Raw genomic sequence first — 13524 nt, forward strand, 5'->3', positions numbered from 1 at the left:
CTTACCAGACATATACCCATTGAGCATGTTTGGGATGCTCTGGATCGACATGTACGACAGCATGCTTTTCAGTTCCCGCAATTTCACACAGCCATTGAAGAGGAGTGGGACAACATTCCACAGGCCAGAATCAACAGCCTGATCAACTCTATGCGAAAGAGATGTGTTGTGCTACATGAGGAAAATGGTCACACCAGATACTGACTGGTTTTCTTAAGGTATCTGTGACCTGCGTATGCTTATCTGTAATCCCAGTCATGTGAAATCCATAGATTAAGGGCTAAATGAATTTACTTCAATTGACTGATTTCCTTATATCAAATGTAACTCAGTAAAATCTTTGAAATTGTTGCATTTATATTTTTGTTCAGTGCACATTAGAGAGGGGGGGCTCAATGAAAAACATTGCAAGGGCCATAATACGTGCACTAAATCAAATAAAGAATCTATCAAATACAGTGGGTCACCACCCCCTTTCAAAATATTCACCTTTTCTGGCTTTATTTACACACAGTAGCCCACAATATCCAAATTAATTTTATTATTTTTTATGTGTGGAAATATTTAAAACTGTAAAATACCCTATTTGGATAAGTGAACAAAGCCCCTTAGAATTGCAATTGCAAACTTGCTGAGGTATAACCAACCAATTGGCTTCCATCTGTGATCCATTGTAGTGACTTTGATTAGTTCAGAATAAAAGCAGTTGTTCATAGAGGAGTCTTTTGCTTGGTAGTGCAATTCAAAGCAAAGGATCCACTACTGGCGGAAAGGTACTTTGAAAAGATCTACAGTACGAGATAAAGTTGTGGAAAGGCACAAGTCAGGGGATGGATATAAAAAGATTTCAAAGCCTTTGTCTATCCTTCGGAGCACAGTTAAGACCATTATTAATTAGTGGAAGGCGCATGGCACCACCCAGACCCTGCATAGATCAGGCCGCCCCTTCAAACTGGATGACCGAGCAAGGAGGAGACTGATCAGAGGCTACCAAGAAGGAGACTGATCAGAGGCTACCAAGAAGGAGACTGATCAGAGAGGCAAGAAGAAGCCAAGTGACTTTGAAGGAGCTTCAGGCCTTTATGGCGAAGACTGGTCAATGTGTGCATGTGACCACAACACATAACCACATGTCTGGCGACAATCCAATACATCTTTCCACCCAAAGAACACCATGCCTACAGTAAAGCCCGGCGGTGGCAGCGTCCTGTTGTGGGGGTGTTTCTCTTCAGCAGGGACTGGAGCACTTGTCAGGATAGAAGGGAAAATGGACAGTGCAAAATACTGACAGATTCTTGAAGAGAACCTGCAGCTCTCTGCCAGGAAGTTGAAAATGGGATGATGGTTCACGTTTCAACTTGACAATGGCCCAAAGCACACCTCCAAAGCAACCGTACAGAGGCTGAAGGACAGGAAGGGGAATGTCCTTCAGTGGCCTAGTCAGAGCCCCAAACTAAATCCCATCGAGAATCTGTGGAATGACTTGAAGAGTGCAGTCCATGAGCAGTCACCATGCAATTTGACTCAGCTTGAACAATTCTGCAAGGAAGAATGGGCAAATATTGCACAGTCTAGGTGTGCAAAGTTAGTAGACATGTTTTCAAAGAGACTAGCTGTAAATTCATGGCTGTAATTCAAGCAAAATAATTAACTCATGGGGGTGTTCACTTATCCAAATAGGTTATTTTACTGTTTTAATTGTAATTCATTTTCAGAGTTTTTTCATTTACATTTTTTACTTGGATATTGTGGGTTACTATGTGTAAGTAAAGCTGGAAAATAAATGATTTGATGTGTTTTTATTTCAGGCTGTAAGGCAACAAAATGTGAACATTTTGAAAGGTGGTGATGCCTTTCTATACCCACTGTAAGTATACTGACCAAAAATATAAACGCAACATGCAACAATTTCAACCGTTTTACTGAGTTAAAGTTCATATAAGGAAATCGGTCATTTGAAATAAATAAATTAGGCCCTAATCTATGGATTTCACATGACTGGGCAGGGTCACAGCCATGGGTGGGCATTGGAGGGCATAGGCCCACCCAGTGGGGAGGCAGGCCCAGCCAATCAAAATGAGTTTTCCCTACAAAATGGCTTAATGACAGACAGAAATACTCCTCAGTTTCATCAGTTGTCCGGGTGGCTGGTCTTAAACGATCCCGCAGATGAAGAAGCCAAATGTGGAGGTCCTTCGCTGGCGTGGTTACATGTGGTCTTCGGATGTCAGGCAGTTTGGACGTACTGCGAAATTTTCTATAACGAAGTAGCGGCTTGTGGTAGCGAAATTAACATTCAATTATCTGGCAACAGCTCTAGTGGACATTCCTGCAGTCAGAATGCCAATTGCCCGCTCCCTCAAAACTTGACACATCTGTGGCATTGTGTTGTGTGCCAAAACTGCACATTTTAGAGTGACCTTTTATTGTCCCCATCACAAGGTGCACCTGTGTAATGATCATGCTTTTTAATTAGCTTCTTGATATCAAATCAAATCAAATCAAATTGTATTTGTCACATACACATGGTTAGCAGATGTTAATGTGAGTGTAGCGAAATGCTTGTGTTTCTAGTTCCGACAATGCAGTAATAACCAACAAGTAATCTAGCTAACAATTCCAAAGCTACTACCTCATAGACACAAGTGTAAGGGGATAAAGAATATGTACATAAAGATATATGAATGAGTGATGGTACAGAGCGGCATAGGCAAGATACAGTAGATGGTATTGAGTGCAGTATATACATATGAGATGAGTATGTAAACAAAGTGGCATAGTTAAAGTGGCTAGTGATACATGTATTACATAAGGATGCAGTAGATGATATAGAGTACTGTATATACGTATACATATGAGATGAATAATGTAGGGTATATGGATGGATTATCTTGGCAAGGGACAAATGCTCACTAACAGGGATGGACAGTAAACAAATTTGTGCACACATTTTTTAGAGAAATAAGCTTTTTAAGGAAAATGTCAAGGTTGCGTTTATATTTTTGTATAATTCATCAACTATTCAAAAATGTTGAATAAAAGTGTACACTCCAGGCAAATAACCTGTACCAGTAGCTTAGAAATGCAGTAAACTACCTATGAAACTAACCAAAACAAGCCAACCCAAACTAACTCTCATGCTATATCAAGCTACCGTTCATCATAAACTCCAGTTGTTGTTGGCGGCATTAGATCCGCCATTCCCGAACCAAGCCTCGTATTAACGGTGATGGCCGTTCTATAATTCGCACGTTGCTAAACCGCAGCATGTTAGCCTGACGCTTACAAGGCTTTAGGAGGTTAACACCATCATACAATTAGCCAGGGTGGACGGAGAGAGGCTGATTTATGTACATTGTCTCATTAAATATTTAAGAACTTGGGAGTCTGCACTGGAAGAGATAAGAGAAGAAGGACAGGCAGAGGGTAGACGGGCCAATAGAGCGTCACAGAACAAACTAATTGGGGAGAGAGAGCACAGGGGGAATACATGAGAGAGAAAGAGAAAGAGTGAGATGTATTTAGCATAAAGCAGAGTAATCAGATAAAGGGAGAACGAGAGAGAGAGAGAGAACAATTGGGGGGATTGGAAAGGTGTCGAAAGAGAGTTGAAGAGCCCTGGGAGGAAACGTAGGATATAAGAGTGATTGGATGAGGAGGGGGTGAGAGAAAGAACTGGCTGACAACCAAAGAGTGTAGGAGTTGGTACGGGAAATTAGGGCTTACATCCCAAGTTTGAGCCACATTTACACCACAATAGGTACTGAAGCCTCATGAACCTCCCAATAAAAGGATAAAGCTCCCTTCTGATTTAAAAAACTGACAACATCACACTTGTTGCCTTGCTCTGCATGACTAATAGTACGTGGAGGGCCCCAATGGATTGAAAACAGTGAGAGCGTAGCACCATCTGAAGACTGCTTTTTGAAAGACAGACACTTATGTTGGGGAGAGGAAAGGCTGAACGATCTGAAAATTAGGGCCTACAGGTCTGAACTCAGATCAGCGCCAGAAACCCTGGTGGAAACCTGGAGAAAGGGCATGGGGCCCAAACAGGGTATTTGACAGTGATATGGGGAACAGAACACATGGGTTCACTGAGGTGTGTAGAAGCCAAGAGGAGAGAGAAGGAGTTGAAAATAAGAGGAGGATCAGAGGAGGATTAATCATGATAACGAGGACAGAGATAAATTGCCCTCTTTCAGTGCCCAGGAAGCAAAGATGGATGGATGGATAGATTTCGAGAAAGGTTTAATGATATCTTTTTCTTCCATCTTTCTTTTTCCTCTTTGCTTTGGAAGATAGGATCTAGATCTCATCACTTGCAACAAAGTCACCATGACTTTGGGCTGGCAGTGACATCTGACCCCCCCCCCCTCTAGGTAGCTGTGTAAAAAAATCGTACAAAACATGATAAATAAAATAAATATTGAAAGAGAGTTGAACATGGCCTGACAAGTCAATACCAGAACACACCAGAACTACATGCTATATCATGCACATCTGTACTGTCAGACATTACATCTTACACCTGTTAGCAACACTCCTCTCTTCATAGGCAGATGGTCGATCAGCAACTGGCATGTCACATTTGAGTTAAGTCTAAGTCTAGATCTAGGGATTTCTCCTTTTTTGGGTCCATTTCAAGGGAATGGTCATAAATACGGTCGCAGCGCAGAGCATTTTTTAGGCCTTAAAGACGCATTCCTCTCTCTCTCTCTCTCTCTCTCTCTCTCTCTCTCTCTCTCTCTCTCTCTCTCTCTCTCTCTCTCTCTCTCTCTCTCTCTCTCTCTCTCTCTCTCTCTCTCTCTCTCTCTCTCTCTCTCTCTCTCTCTCTCTCTCTCTCTCTCTCTCTCTCTCTCTCTCCTCCCTCCCTCCCTCCCTCCCTCCCTCCCTCCCTCCCTCCCTCCCTCCCTCTCCCTCCCTCCCTCCCTCCCTCTCTCTCTCTCTCTCTCTCTCTCTCTCTCTCTCTCTCTCTCTCTCTCTCTCTCTCTCTCTCTCTCTCTCTCTCTCTCTCTCCCTCTCTCTCTCTCTCTCTCTCTCTCTCTCTCTCTCTCTCTCTCCCTCTCTCTCCCTCTCTCTCTCTCTCTCTCTCTCTCTCTCTCTCTCTCTCTCCTCTCTCTCCTCTCTCTCTCTCTCTCTCTCCTCTCTCTCTCTCTCTCTCTCTCTCTCTCTCTCTCTCTCTCTCTCTCTCTCTCTCTCTCTCTCTCTCTCTCTCTCTCTCTCCTCTCTCTCTCTCTCTCTCTCCCTCTCTCTCTCTCTCTCTCTCTCTCTCTCTCTCTCTCTCTCCTCTCTCTCTCTCCTCTCCCTCACTCTCTCTCTATGTAGGACAGAGCGTGAGTATAGATATATTTTCAGTGTATTGGTCCCCAGAAACTAGAATTGGAGAGTATCCAAGGAACAGATTGTCCCACTTTTGAGTCCTATGAAAGTAGAGCGGCCAAGTTGTGTCCTCCATATCCCTCTCTTTCACTAGGTCGCCATCCTTCAACCTCTTTCACTCTGATAGTCCCCTCTACTTAAGCATGAGACATTTAGGAATGTGCCGTAGGTCTATTACAACATCAGAGAGACAGACAGAATGAACACTTCTAATGTGAAAAGGGGGCTTTGATAAGTTATATGGGAGGTACCTACGAGTGGATCATTGGCCATCGAAGTGGGGAGTGGTCAGAGAAGATGGGGAGGAGGAGTTAAACTTCAGTAGATCATTTCTAAAGGGCGGCACTCAATACAGGAAGATGGCAAACACTCAGGGAAGTCCATTTTAACTCCGTGAGGGCCATGTTGTGTGCTAGGTATGTTTCAGGTTCAGGTTCCTAATAAACCAAGGAAGTACTTGGTGCAAAAAAATTAGATTATTGTCGAGATGTGAAACAGTCAACCATCTAAAATGTATCATTTTCAGGTTTTGCAGGTAAATACAATTAAATGTTGGTCACAAAAATACATTTCTGCTGCCTTCATTTATTTTCAAATGAGATAATAGTATAATTCACCATCCTCTTCCATGATTCACTTACCGTCTTTTCACAGGAAAATTCAATGATCGCCTCTCCAAAACAATTGCGTTTCATTAATCAAACAGAATGTTAGATGATAATCAAACCGTTACTCAAACAGACATCTTATCATTAATTAAGTGCTTGATTAAAATAATTATCCCGAGCCTACACTCCTCGGTAAACAATTCCCAACTCTTTGATCTACTCTGAAGCCTCCCCGTCCTCCAACTCTACTTCACCAAGGGCCATCCTTTTCTGGAAACATCTAGCTATCCTCAAAGGTTAGAGATAGGCTGACAAGGTTTCAAATACAGATAGCTTGGAATCATACTCTAAAGACAGACTCCTCTGTCCCGAGTGTAGCTAGAAAGCAGCTAAGGTTTCAGACCACTTAAACTGGCTGGCAGTGGTCTGGTGCAGATCAAAAGCGGCGCTCTCTCTTTCCCCACCAGACTGGGTATAAATGGGTCAGGTGGAATGTGTGTTGAGTGCCTCGCCTGCCTGGGCTTAGGCTATACTTGGTGGAGAGTGTGGGTAGCCTACTGTGCAGGGCACATTTTAGCTGTAATGTCCCCAGTGATATCGTTGAAAGCTGCTTTTCTATCAAAATGTTGTTCTTGAGTTTTCCAGCTGATCGAGGGCTGACGTTTCCAGCTGATTACTTTGTTACATTTACAATTACAACTTTTAAATCAAATGCATAGCACACATTTTTCTAGTAATATTGTGCAGACTGCAGACGCTGTATGTGATCTTATAGCAAACCAGTGGCGTCATCAATATTCTCTCAAGAAATTAGATGAACGAATCAATCTCTGGGGCTTTCCATTTTGAAAAATGAAAAACATTTGTTGGGTGGGGTGGTAGTATATACAGTATATAAACATGGCTGGCATGCTTTGACAGTGTGCATTAAAATGCCATGAAAGAGCATTTGAACATCAAAGGGATCTCTGCTGCAGGATTCCTACTGTTTCACATCCACAGCGGAAACACAGAAACACAGGGGGGCAGTGGCGACATATCTGTCTCTCCACAACAGTTCATCCCAGTGTACCCATTAACACGTGTATATTCCAAGGGCTCGTTTTACTCTACAGACATCATATTGTTCACTAAAGATCCGAGGCCGAAAGCCCTAGAAAAGCAGGCAACGGACAATAGCAGCATGAAAAAAAACTGAGGTTGAGAGAAAGGAAAGAAAATAACCCTTATCTGGTTCGTTTTGATTATGGTGATCCTATCTGACCTAAGACAGGGAATTGTTACTAGGATTAAATGTCATAAATTTTGAAAAAGTCAGTTTAAATCTATTTGGCTAAGGTGTATGTAAACTTCCGACTTCAACTGTATGTAGCCTCTGCCTGTTAGTACAAAGGGTTCTGTGTGCATTTTTGAGGAACTGAGGCATACAAGATCATAATAAATGTTGTCAAATATACAGTAGCTTCAACAGGGGGACTATGATGATGCCAGAGAGAGGAAGTGTATGAGACGTGACTGTCGGCTCTTGTTAAGGTTAGTTCTTTAACACACAAATGTAGCACAATTATAGTGTTTCCCTTATATTCATTTAGGGGAAAGCAGACCACTCCCCCAAAAAGCATCACCTTTTTTTTATATGAAATGTTTTCAGTGTCGATTACCCCTCTGATTCAGAGGGGTTGGGTTAAATGCAGAGGAGAGACTTCAGTTGAATGCATTCAGTACAACTGACAAGGTATCCCTCTTTCCTTTCCCTAAACATAAACGATTTCAACCAGATATAAAAGTCAGTATGAGGACAACAAGGTCCAGACCTCGGTAATTGTTTCTCATTTTATTTTAAAAATGTATATATATAATACAAATATATACTTTGTACACATAAAGAAAATGAATAACGGGTCAACATCTAAATATTGTTCCCTGCGTTGATCAAAGTTTAGAACGCTTAATCTTCTTTATCTGACAGTTCTAATCAAGCCTGCCTCTTTGCGAACGAGTGGAATCATGAACCGTGGTTTGTTCATTATGTTCGCCTGCGTCCTCCGGATTTGCCTCCCAGATTTGCCTTTTTAGTGTCACATTCACCACTCTCTCAAATGGCTAACTCCGCCCTCTTGCGGCACAGCCCCAGGGCCTGCTCGTGGCCGTTACTACGTATGAGGACACAGAGGTCTGGACCTCTGTAATGTTTAAAAAATATTTAAAAAATTTAACATTAGGAACCCCTGGTCTTTCCATGAAATAGACTGACCAGGCAAATCCAGGTGAAAGCTATGATCCCTTATTGATGTCACTTCAATCAGTGTAGATGAAGGGGAGGAGACAGGTTAAAGAAGAATTTATAAGCCAATAAGACAATTATAAGACAATTGAGACAATTGTGTATGTGTGCCGTTGAATGGGCAAGACAAGTGCCTTGGAACGGGATATAGTAGTAGGTGATAGGCGCACAGGTTCGAGTGTGTCAAGAACTGCAATACTGCTGAGTTTTTTTTCCATGCTCCACAGTTTCCGGTTTGTATCAAGAATGGTCCACCACCCAAAGGATTGCAGTAACATTGAAGGGCTCTGGAATAGTATTACTTAGCCAGTTATAAGGATGAAGTTAGAAGCTAATGTTAAACGGAGCCTACCTCAGCAGGAGAAAAAAATATGCTTCTACGTTCCGATAATAACTTTGTTTTACAGAGAGTAGGCTACTGATCGTCTGAGACAGTGACGTGGCGCTCAGCGGTGAGGCTGAGGCAGGTTGCATTGCATGCAGGAGGAAGCAGAGCAGAGTGAGAGAGAAAGAAAGCAAGCAAACTTGGGGTTGGGTCCCCTTAGAAAATCAAGTTAGGAATTTAACAATACATACAGTTCTAAAAATGTAGTACGTTATTGTTTCGTGGCTCATGCTACATGTCCGTGTGAATCATTTCTCATATTTCCCCACTTTTAGGGGCATAACCTACAGCAGTAAAAATTCCCTTTCTTAGGTCAGTTAGGATCACCACTTTATTTTAAGAATGTGAAATGTCAGAATAATAGTAGAGATGATTATTTATTTCAGCTTTTATTTCTTTCATCACATTCCCAGTGGGTCAGAAGTCTACATACACTCAATTAGTATTTGGTAGCATTGCCTTTAAATTGTTTAACTTGGGTCAAACGTTTTAGGTAGCCTTCCACAAGCTTCCCACAATAAGTTGGGTGAATTTTGGCCCATTTATCCTGACAGAGCGGGTGCAACTGAGTCAGGTTTGTAGGCCTACTTGTTCGCACACGCTTTTTCAGTTCTGCCCACACATTTTCTATAGGATTTGAGGTCAGGGCTTTGTGAGGGCCACTCCAATACCTTGACTTTGTTGTCCTTAATCCATTTTGCCACAATGGCTGGGGTCATCTGTGCTTATTTTTGCTGTACTCCAAATAGCATTTTAAAGTTTGTTAATTGTATAGAAATGTAAATGCGTTGAACTCTCAAAGCTCCTTCTGGAACTCACTAAGACTCAAACCCTGGTTACCGTCCTGCTCAGATAGCAGAAAAAACACAGCATAAACCATGGCAAAATGTGTAGGAAATTAGCCTTAAAACTGCAAATATTCTCTCAGGCCAATGGCAAAATGTGTAGAATTGTGTAGAATTGCAGGAAATTAGCTTAAAAATATATATTTCAAAAACATCTGCGGCCAAGAGGAGGGCCTTTAAAAATGTTGGTTGGAGACTGCGCCAATGGCCAAGCCCAACACCCCACGCTAACTTTGTCACCACTATTGTAAAAAAGAATAGGGGAAACACTGGATTCGTTTAGGAGACGGACACTTCTCTATTTATTGACTACGAGGCCCTTGTTCGATACATGGAGTATAGGCCACCAATGACTGCTTTTCATCTGGCTCGGTTTTGGACTCGTTTTTAAAGGCTGTTAATTACAGTGGAATCATTAGCTAGGAATCGTGGTGTTTTAGCCGAAGGGGAACAAAATTACTACAGTATAATACTCTAGTGTCATTAAAAATACATTACGGCTTTGTTATTGGAATATCACAGCATTTTCAACTGATACTGTACGAGTCGGTTTTTGAAGAAAATACATTTTTCAGAGTGCTCTATTATGATGGTTATGTAGCCGTTTACCAGCTCCAGCTATGCTGGCTTGTCCTCTCCTTTACTCTAGGGGCTGTCCTACGTGATATGAAAGCATTGCTGAGTCAGGTGGAACAGCTATTTTGTTGTCTTCCACCTTCTTAATGAGTGTCGTTCTGGGAGGCTGCTATGCTCGCTACAGTAAGCAACAATCGAAAGCTCATTAAACATTTTTTATCTAAGGATAGCTTTTTTTTATATATATATAAAAAAGTATTTCTCAAGGCCTTTAATTGATGGCACTTAACCAACAGAGCATATAGGATATTTAACTTGAGTCATCATAAGTGTTTCACTCTAATAATGTGTTTCTCTAGTTATGTACACAACTACTGTGTGTGTGTGTGTGTGTGTGTGTGTGTGTGTGTGTGTGTGTGTGTGTGTGTGTGTGTGTGTGTGTGTGTGTGTGTGTGTGTGTGTGTGTGTGTGTGTGTGTGTGTGTGTGTGTGTGTGTGTGTGTGTGTGTGTGTGTGTGTGTGTGTGTGTCCCATCTGCTGCAGCCCAGTTATGATTTCCACATGGGAGCGAATTAAGCTATATTGTATTGTAAATGCTGCATCTTACTGTGCAGTAGCTTGCAATTCGCCCTCTTTATTTCTCGTAGGAGAATCGCTGCCACAAAGCCATTCTCAACATGTCTCCCTCTGTGTCTTCCACACTCTCCACACTAAACCCTGGAGAGATACTGCAGCAAACACCAGAGTTAAATCTGCTACACAGTGACCTCTCCATTCCTCTCCTTTATTAAGAGACGATAGTAGGGGCACAGAGGGAAATCTCCCAGTTCTGTTGAGTAGAAAAGCACCCAGTGAACCTCCGAGCATTGTGGCCTACATTAATGCTTCTTTTCATCGCCATGCTTTACATGAATCCTATTTCCTTTGAACACGCGCACGTTATTTATGTTCATTTGATCTCATTACGGGTTCGATAATGTCACGTCACTGACTTTGTTGCGTTCAAATTCATGTTGATAAATCGTTCTGTGTTCGTAAGGAAGTCATTCATCTTGGTGTAACCATTCTCCTCCAAACTGCATTTTTTGTTCTGTAAATTAATTCCCTGGGGTCCAGTTTTTCCATAGAAAAATATGCTATTTTTCGTCAATAGCAAGACTGCCAGTTGTGCAATATAACATGTACCGGTATAATGTTCACTGTAAGTCTAGAGGGAGGCATAGCCAATTACTTTCTGTATCTATAAGATCAAAGTCTTCTGCTCAGCTCATGAGCCTGTCTTACCCCATTGATGCATAGCACATCTTCTATCATATAATAACCTGCTCCACTCGCATATGACTGGACTTCATTCAGTGGTGCTGTCTGGAGACAGCTTATAGCATAGTAAGAACTCAAAGTTAGGAATAAAACTCAACTTTGTTGACAAGCATCAGAACAGGAAGTGTGTGAAATTCGGTGTTGTGCTCTGCGATGATTCTCCTAACCTTTCTATTTCCTCACTCTGAACTCGGTGCCTTTGGCGACTCACATGAATGTAATTCCACTGCTCTATCGATCGCTCCATACGTTCAGTCAGAAACGGCCATCCTAGAAGTCATTTGTACTGACGCCAAAAATCAGGGGTGCGTTGTGCAAAACAAATTTGACTGCGATGAGATTGTCTCTAGCCAATTGGATTAAGCAAAGCCAATGATGGCTCTGGCGCCGGGCTCTGGCCCAACACGGTCAGTATCTGGGACCAATCCGAACGGTAAGAATATGTTCACATTCTACAAGACGTCATGGAAGAAAGCAAACCCAGACATAGAGAAGAAACGCTAGTGGGCGTGGCATTTGGCCGGAGCGATGTGGATAGGTCGTCAGGCTACTGAACTGACCCAGCAAGATGCAACACATTTTATAACTTTTGTTACATCAACAGGGGCAGCTTTGCAGATTGCCGTCCCGAAATGTGTATGCACCCCCCCCCACCCTCTCTCTATTGCTCTGTAAGAAGTAGGTAGCGCATGCAACATGGTCTGACTATGGTACTGCATGCGACTGAAAAAAACATAGGCCTAATATTGTTGTAATCACGCTTCAAAGTGTCCTCAGGTGATAAAGTCCCTTTCAGAATAAACTTCTGACAATCTTTGCCCACTCGTCTGACTCAACCTTGTGGTGACTCGTTCTCCGTTTGTTCATGCCCGACGTTCATACGCATCGAGCAATTATTTACAGTAACGCAACTCAATTCAAGTTGTAGACACCGTAAGCTTCTTCTATTGACTACTTCAGGAGTTGAACTAGATTACCTAACAACTGTACAAGCTTTTGGCTACATACTGTACAAAAATTTCATGGAAATCACATGGAAGCAGGGTATAGAAGGCACACTTTATCTATGACAAATCTGTTCTATCGTCTATTTCTTGAGTAATACTAATCTACTCTTGAGTGATGTGCCCAATTACACGAGTGTTGGCTTTGAAGAATCCTCTGTGAACATGTAATCCCTGTACTGTCCCACTTTGCACCTATCCCCCTCCCCATCTACATAAAACATGTGAATTAGACCTCTTCACCATCATACACACCCCTCTGCTCTCTACAACACGGATACCAGCGCTGTGCTCTCTTTCACTTTCTTCTCTGAAGAACACTGCGACTTTCCTGCTCACACCCCTCTCTGTATGAAACATGCATCGCTGAGACTACTGAGACTGATTTGATTTGATTGCTGAGACGACACCTCTCGTACATATCCAAGCTTGCTTCTAGATGTTATCTTATCTTTGTCTTTTTGCACAGTGGGTCTCTGTCACCAAACGATCGACCTTTTCCTATTGGTTACTGTGCCTTTGACTTTCAGACACCTTTTCTGTCACTTATCTTGGTCGGTCACCAAACACCAAAACCTGCTCTCCATTAAGTTACTCTTCTGAGTTAACTACTAATGTTACTCTATTAAACATTCTTTAAAACAATACATCAGTATATAACAAGCACAAAAACTAAAGAATAAATACCTTCTACAGTGTTGTTTGGACTGTGCTCCGTTACTTTGTATCCGCAGTGACCTCCTTCATACAACCACAAAGAGAGCAAGGAGGACCAGATTGGAGATGAGTAAAGATCCAGAAGGAAAAATAAGGAAGGAGAAAAAAAAGAAAACATGTTTTTTTCTCCTTTCAAAATTACATTTCCCACTCTACAAATGGGTATCAATGGGACCCAGAGCAACTGCACTGAGCAGTAGCCTCTACTTCGATGGGGGTCTGACAACCTCTCTCTCTCTCAGACACACACTCTTTCACCTACCCTACCCCCTCAATAGCTCTATCTATCTCTCCCTCGCACACACACACACACTCTCCCTCGCCACTGTGGCTCATTCAAACAACCCTGCTCGCACTCTCTACAGCTGGTAGGTTGATCTCACTCCATCACTCTCCTCCCTTTC

At 42.2% G+C, this 13524-nt stretch overlaps 1 protein-coding gene across 1 annotated transcript in view; it reads right to left on the reverse strand.

The window, feature by feature from the left end:
* Nucleotides 1–13268, reverse strand: part of LOC124038998 (SH3 and multiple ankyrin repeat domains protein 1-like) — a 64011-nt gene extending 50743 nt beyond the window's left edge. Inside the window, 1 exon segment of the mRNA XM_046354893.1 lies at nt 13091–13268. The gene's annotated coding sequence lies outside the window, so the exon portion shown is untranslated.
* Between the last annotated feature and the right edge of the window lie 256 nt (nt 13269–13524).

The sequence above is a fragment of the Oncorhynchus gorbuscha genome, linkage group LG07, assembly GCF_021184085.1.
Source record: "Oncorhynchus gorbuscha isolate QuinsamMale2020 ecotype Even-year linkage group LG07, OgorEven_v1.0, whole genome shotgun sequence".
Taxonomy (NCBI): domain Eukaryota; kingdom Metazoa; phylum Chordata; class Actinopteri; order Salmoniformes; family Salmonidae; genus Oncorhynchus; species Oncorhynchus gorbuscha.